The following is a 6,919-nucleotide window of genomic DNA, read 5'->3' on the forward strand; positions in this document are numbered from 1 at the left end:
TGTAACAGAACCCCTTTTGTATAGGATTGCCAAAGTATATATTTTGCCTTTTGGCCTTGTATAGTGTTTGCTAGTCATATAGAATGATAGTGTTTTAGTCATATAGAATGATAGTGCTCACTGGTATTGTCTTTAAATTCTGTGTTTTTGAAGTTATGCATAAAATAAGTATTATAATTTTAAATTTAAAATAATTTTCTCTATAAAGTGATTCATGTAAATGCATCTTTAATGTATAATATTGTTCTCAACAAATAGGGGCAGTAGGGGAAAATGAGCTTTATTTTGGAGCAAACCTGGTGCTGATTCATAAAATGCTTCTGAATGCAAGTGCCTGAAAAATCTTGATTGGGTATGAATATATTTTTTTCCCACATAATGTTCTAGTGCATCTTTGAACACTTGTGTTGTTATAGCATGTATGGAAGCATTGGCAATTCACTTAACTTTTTTAATATATACATAGTGGCCTAAAAGCTTGCAAATCTGTGTTTACTAGCATTCTACTTGTCAATTTTTACATATGGTAATTAATACAATTGTAGAAAGAAAATGCACTTCAATACTAAAAAGTTTGAGACATTGGCAGAGACAACACAGACGGACAGAGTTGAGGCATCTTGAGTGTAAGAGACCTGTAACCTCTCTGCTCTCAGCTGCGGCCTGTTGCTGGATTGCCTGCGACTTCTGGCTTTCTGCTGAGGAGAGCAAGTGGCCAACAGCTAGGGCAAGATGAAGTTCTCTCTGGTGGCCGAGGTTCTGCTGCTGCTCTGCGCAGCACAGCTGAAGAGGATGACAAGAAAAGGACATGGGTACAGTGGTCGGCATCGACCTGGGGACCACTTACTCCTGAGTCGGGGTGTTCAAGAATGGCCACTGGAGATCATCTCCAACGATCAGGGCAACCGCATCAGGCCATCTTATGTGGCCTTCACCCCTGAAGAAGAACGTCTGATCCGCAATACAGTCAAGAATCAGCTCACCTCCAATCCTGAGAACATGGTCTTGGATGCCCAGCGGCTCATTGGCAGCACTGGGAATGACCCTTCTGTGCAGCAAGACATCAAGTTCTTGCCTTTCAAAGTGTTTGAAGAGAAACCTAAACCATATATTCAGGTTGATATTGGAGGTGGGCAAACTAAGACATTTGCTCCAGAAGAAATCTCTGCTATGATTCTCACTAAAATGAAAGAGACTGCAAAGGCTTATTCGGGAAAGAAGGTTACCCATGCAGTGTTACTGTACCAGCCTATTTTAATGATGCCATTGGCAAGCAACCAAAGATGCTGGAACCATTGCTGGCCTGAATGTTATGAGGATCATCAATGAGCCTACAGCAGCTGCTATTGCTTATGGCCTGGATAAGAGGGAGGGAGAGAAGAACATCCTGGTGTTTGATCTGGGTGGTGGAACCTTCTATGTGTCTCTTCTCCCCATTGATAATTTGATGTCTTCAAAGTCATGGCCAACAATAGAGATACTCATCGGGGTGGAGAAGACTTTGACCAGTGTGTTATGGAACATTTCATCAAGCTGTACAAAAAGAAGACTGGCAAATATGTTAGGAAAGAAAACAGAGCTGTGCAGAAACTCCAGCGTGAAGTAGAAAAGGCCAAGTGGGCCCTGTCTGCTCAACATTAAGCAAGAATTAAAATTGAGTCCTTCTATGAAGGAGAAGACTTTTCTGAAACCCTGACTTAGGCAAAATTTGAAAACATGAACCTGTTCTGGTCTACCATGAAGCCTGTTCAGAAAGAACTGGAGGATTCTGACTTGAAGAAGTCTGATATTGATGAGATTGTTCTTGTTGGTGGCTCTTCTCAAATTCCAAAGATTCAACAACTTGTTAAAGAGTTCTTCAATGGCAAGGAGCTATCCTGTGGCATAAACCCAGATGAGGCTGTTGCATATGGTGACACTGTCCAGGCTGGTGTACTCTCTGATGATCAAGATACAGGTGACCTAGTACTGCTTGATGCATGTCCTCTGACACTTGGTACTGAAACTGTGGGAGGTGTTATGACCAAACTGATACCAAGAAACACTGTGGTACCCACCAAGAAGTCTCAGATCTTTTCTACAGCTTCTGATAATCAACCTACTGTTCCAGTCAAGGTCTATGAAGGTAAAGGACCCCTGAAAAAAGACAACCACCTTCCGGGTACATTTGATCTCACTGGAATTCCTCCTGTGGGGTCCCCCAGATTGAAGTCACTTTTGAGATACATGTGAATGCTATTCTTTGGGCGAGAGCTGAAGACAAAGGTACAGAGAACAAAAATAAGATTACAATTACCAATGATCAAAATTGCCTGACACCTGAAGAAATTGAAAAGATGGTTAATGATGTTGAGAAGTTTGCTGAGGAAGACAAAAGACTCAAGGAGTGCATTGATACTAGGAATGAGTTGGAAAGCTATGCCTACACTCTAAAGTATCAGATTGGAGATAAAGAAAAGTTGGGAGGCAAACTTTCCTCTGAAGATAAGGAGACCATGGAAAAAGCTGTAGAGGAAAAGATTGAATGGCTGGAAACCACCAAGAAGCTGACATTAAAGACTTCAAAACTAAAAAGAAGGAACTAGAAGAAATTGTTCAGCCAATTATCAGCAAACTCAATGAAAGTGTAGGCCCTCCCCCAACTGGTGAAGAGGATACAGCAGAAAGAGACGAGTTGAAGACTCTGATCTGCTAGTGCTGCAATATTGTAAATACTGGACTCAGAACTTTCCTTAGGAGAAAACTGAGAGAACTTAAGTCTCGAATGTAATTGGAATCTTCACCTCAAAGTTGAGTTGAAAATGCTACAGCCCAAGTGGCTGTTTACTGCTTTCCATCAGCAGTTGCTCACATGTTTTGGGGAAGAGAGAGAGAGGAAGAATTGGCTATCTTAAAAAATTGGATATAAAAATGTGGGTCAGGATGTGTGTTCACCTCATAAATGTTCTATTTAATGATTGGGTCATGCAAATCTGGTGTAGAAACTTTTTTCTACCATAAGTGACACCAATAAATGTTTGTTATTTAAAAAAAAATACTAAAAGTTTGGAACTGTCATAAAATAAAAATTTGTACAGATAAAGCTAAGGGATAAAACACTATAAGAAGCATTAAAACCATCTAAAGCCAAATAACTAAACTATATAATTTAAATTATAATATATTTATATATTATATATTATGTATTATATATTATATACTACATATTATAGATTTACATATATCTATATGATATATTATAAGTTGTTTATATATAATTATAATATAATCCTTATGTTTTATATATTATATTAATATAAATTATACTAATATAATAATTGTATTATCTTATTAATAATAGAAATTATATTATTTTATAATTACATTACAATGATATGCAATGTAATATAAATTAATATAAATCTAAATATATTATATGATATATAATAAATATGTTATATATAATAAAATAATATTTATATATTTAATTTTTATATTATTTTATTATATGTGTTTATAATATATATGTATTTCATATATTATATATAATTTATATTAAATACATATGAATCATAAACATTTGATATGTAATATATATAATTTATATAATATATATTTATCTATTTATATATTAATATATATAATTTATATATAAATATATAAGTATGTTATGTAAATATATTATATAAATTATATATAATATATTATCATTAATATAATATAATTATATATTAATATACATAAAATATAATAATTTATATATGTTTATTATATGTATATATGATAAAATAAATGTATTATATATAATATAATATAAATTAGAATGTTATATAATTATATTGTATTTAATTTATATTATATATGTATTATATATTTATATAATATATTTATATAATATTATAATTTAAATTATATAGATAAATTATGTCTTATTTGACTTTAGATGATTTTAATACATTTGATAGTTTTTAACCTCTTAACTTTATCTGTATAAATTTTTATTTTATGACATTTTTAACCTTTTTTGTATTTTTTGTAATGGTCTTTAAAAATGCTTGCTTCAGATATTTTTAATTTCAATGCATTTTCTCTTGACATTATGAGGGTTTGGTTAAAACCATTCCTTTGGATGTATGCCTGTAATCCCAGTAGCTTGGGAGGCTGAGACAGGTGGATCTCAAGTAGAAAGCCAGCCTTAGCAATGGCAAAACTCTTAGCAACCCTTTCTTTAAATAAAATTCAGAATAAGACTGGGGATGCGGCTCAATGGTTGAGTGTCCCTTAGTTCAATTTCCAGTACCCCCCAAAAAAATCCTTTTGTATGAAATGTTTTGACTAATAAATCACTTTACATACTTTTTCTACCTGGACTATCAACCACTGAAAACGTATACGTCATTAGAATTGAGCAATAATTTATTTAAGTTCATTTTGAGAGTACAGTAAGCCACATTGTTTGCAATTTGAGAGATGTAGATGACTGAATGTGTTTCACTTATAAAATACCCAGTTTTTATAAACTAGTCCATTCCTGTTATTTTCTGGGTTTCATCATCTTGCCTAAAATATGATGTAAAAGGGACAAAAATAAAATAGCCTTTTTTGGAATGTGTGTACTATATTGTGAGTCAATGTTTTTGTATGATCATATTATACTTGATAAAAATTATATGTACAGGTTTATACACACATTATTATATGTAAATTATTTCAAGTACAATAAGTTATTGTGGCTTCTCTGAAATTGTTGCCTCTTGGAGTATGATACTTTAAGATTATTAACTATTGACTCAGTGGTCAACACATGGGCTCATCACTTGACTATGATATGAAATGGGTTTTAGGGCATGTTGTCTTATAGTTCTCCATAACATTAAGGACTAAGGAGAAATGAACAAATAGCCTTTTTAATGCTAAAGCCATTTGTTAGCCTTCCTTATACAAAGTACAAGAATCATATTGGTTTGAAAACTTAAAAATAAAATCAGAGCTAACATTTATTGAGCTTTCTTTGTGTATTTACACTTTACCAAGTTGAAATTTCACAGCAACCTCTAATGGGTAAGTAAGCATTTTATAATTCCTGTGTTACAGATGAGGAAACTGAGGCTTAGCTAAGTGACATGCTTTTAGTTTTCAGAGATGCAGCAAGCAGAATTGAATCTCAAATACAGGGTTGTGAAATTTTGATTAGTGCTTCTTTTTTTGGGTACCAGAGAGCCACATCCACAACCCTATTTTGTTTTTTATTTAGAGCAGGGTCTCACTGAATTTTTTAGTACCTTGCTTTTGCTTTTGCTGAGGCTGGCTTTGAACTTGCAATTTTCCTGCCTCAGCCTCCCAATGGGATTACAGGCATGAGCCACTGTGCCTGGCTAGTTAGTGCTCTTAATGAATGTGATTACTAAATAATAGCAGGAAACACTGAACAATAGAAAATGCATCTTTCGATGTTTTTATTGTAAAATACACTTACAATTTGCCATTTAGACCATTTTGAAGTGTACAGTTAAGTAACACTAAGTATATTCACATTGTCCAAGGTGGCGTGTATTGCTGCATCATCAGATGACAGAAAGCAGAAGCGGGGAAAGGGATGTGAATGAGGTGTGAAGCCTCTTATATAAGGGCATTCATTCTGTTAAAAAATATAGAGCCCCATGACCTAATCACATGTTTTGACTTTTAAATCACATTACATACTTTTTCTACCTGTACTATCAACCAGTGAAAACGTATATGTCATTAGAATTGAGAAATAATTTATTTAAGTTGATTTTGAGAGTATAGTAAGTCTCATTGTCCCTTTTGCTGCTGTCACAATGGTGATTGTCACAACATATACATTTGGGAAGAACATATTCGGACCATAGCAACCATGTTTAATACACTGTAAAGAGAAATCCTTCTGGGGAAAGAATGTTGGTTTAAATCATGTGGAAAGTCCTTTCTAACTCTGAACCTAAGACTGTAGGGTAAATAGACCTTGATTCTAGTTGGGCTGTTTCCAAATATGTGTCCATACACATGGCAGTGCGCTGTGCTGATGCAGCTTGCATCCTGAGGTTTCAGCTACCAGCCAGGGATCACTGCACTGTGGCCCTGGATCCCATCTCCTTCTTGCTACTAACATGAACTGATGTCACTATTGGATTGTAGGATTTAAGGACTGTTGTGTAGTTTGAAGCTTTAGGTTGTGGATATTTAATTATAATAATTAAACATTTAATGACAATTTACTATATACCATCACTATGCTAGATAACAGAGACAAGACAATCTTTAAACACACTTACTGGGCTGGAATAAAGCTCACAGTTAAGTGCTTGCCTAACATGTGCAAGGCTCTGCGTTCAATTTCCAGTACTAAAAACAAACAAAAAACCTTTCTGTATTTGTGGAACTTACAACTAAATACTATCGGGAATTGGCAGCTAACTCTCAGTGGATTCTATTTTCACATTTGAAAAAGTCAGATTTGTTTAAGTACCATGTTTTCAAGAAAAAAATAGCAGGATGTCCTGTAAATAAAGTCTGAGAATAGGAGTAAACTTTTAAATTGAAGCTAAAATTATGTAACTTGTATGATTTCAAAAATGTTATTTCCCATTTGTAAAATTCTTATCTTCCCCTTGGAACTGCAAAGTGAACCCTGGGGAGCTTAACCACTGAGTCACATTCAGAGATCTTATTTTTTCAGACAGGATCTCACTAATTGATTGAGACTGGCTTTGAGCTTATGATCCTCCTTCCTCACACTCCCAAGCCTCTGGGATTAAAGGCATGGACCTCCCATTTCTAAAACTGTAATTATCATATTTGTGCACCCAGCTTTCTTTCAGGAGATTTTAATTGAAAACTCTCCTGAAGGCTGGGATGTGTTTCAGTGGTAGAGCAGTTTCCTTGCATGCTGAGGCCCTGGGATTGAGCTCCAGTGCTA

General features: G+C 34.4%; 1 pseudogene; it reads left to right on the top strand.

Moving 5' to 3' along the window:
* The first annotated feature begins 732 nt into the window (after window positions 1-732).
* LOC114084243 (endoplasmic reticulum chaperone BiP-like) lies at window positions 733-2,695 on the top strand (annotated as a pseudogene).
* The last annotated feature ends 4,224 nt before the right edge of the window (window positions 2,696-6,919 follow it).

Source organism: Marmota flaviventris, chromosome 17 (genome assembly GCF_047511675.1).
Source record: "Marmota flaviventris isolate mMarFla1 chromosome 17, mMarFla1.hap1, whole genome shotgun sequence".
Classification (NCBI taxonomy): domain Eukaryota; kingdom Metazoa; phylum Chordata; class Mammalia; order Rodentia; family Sciuridae; genus Marmota; species Marmota flaviventris.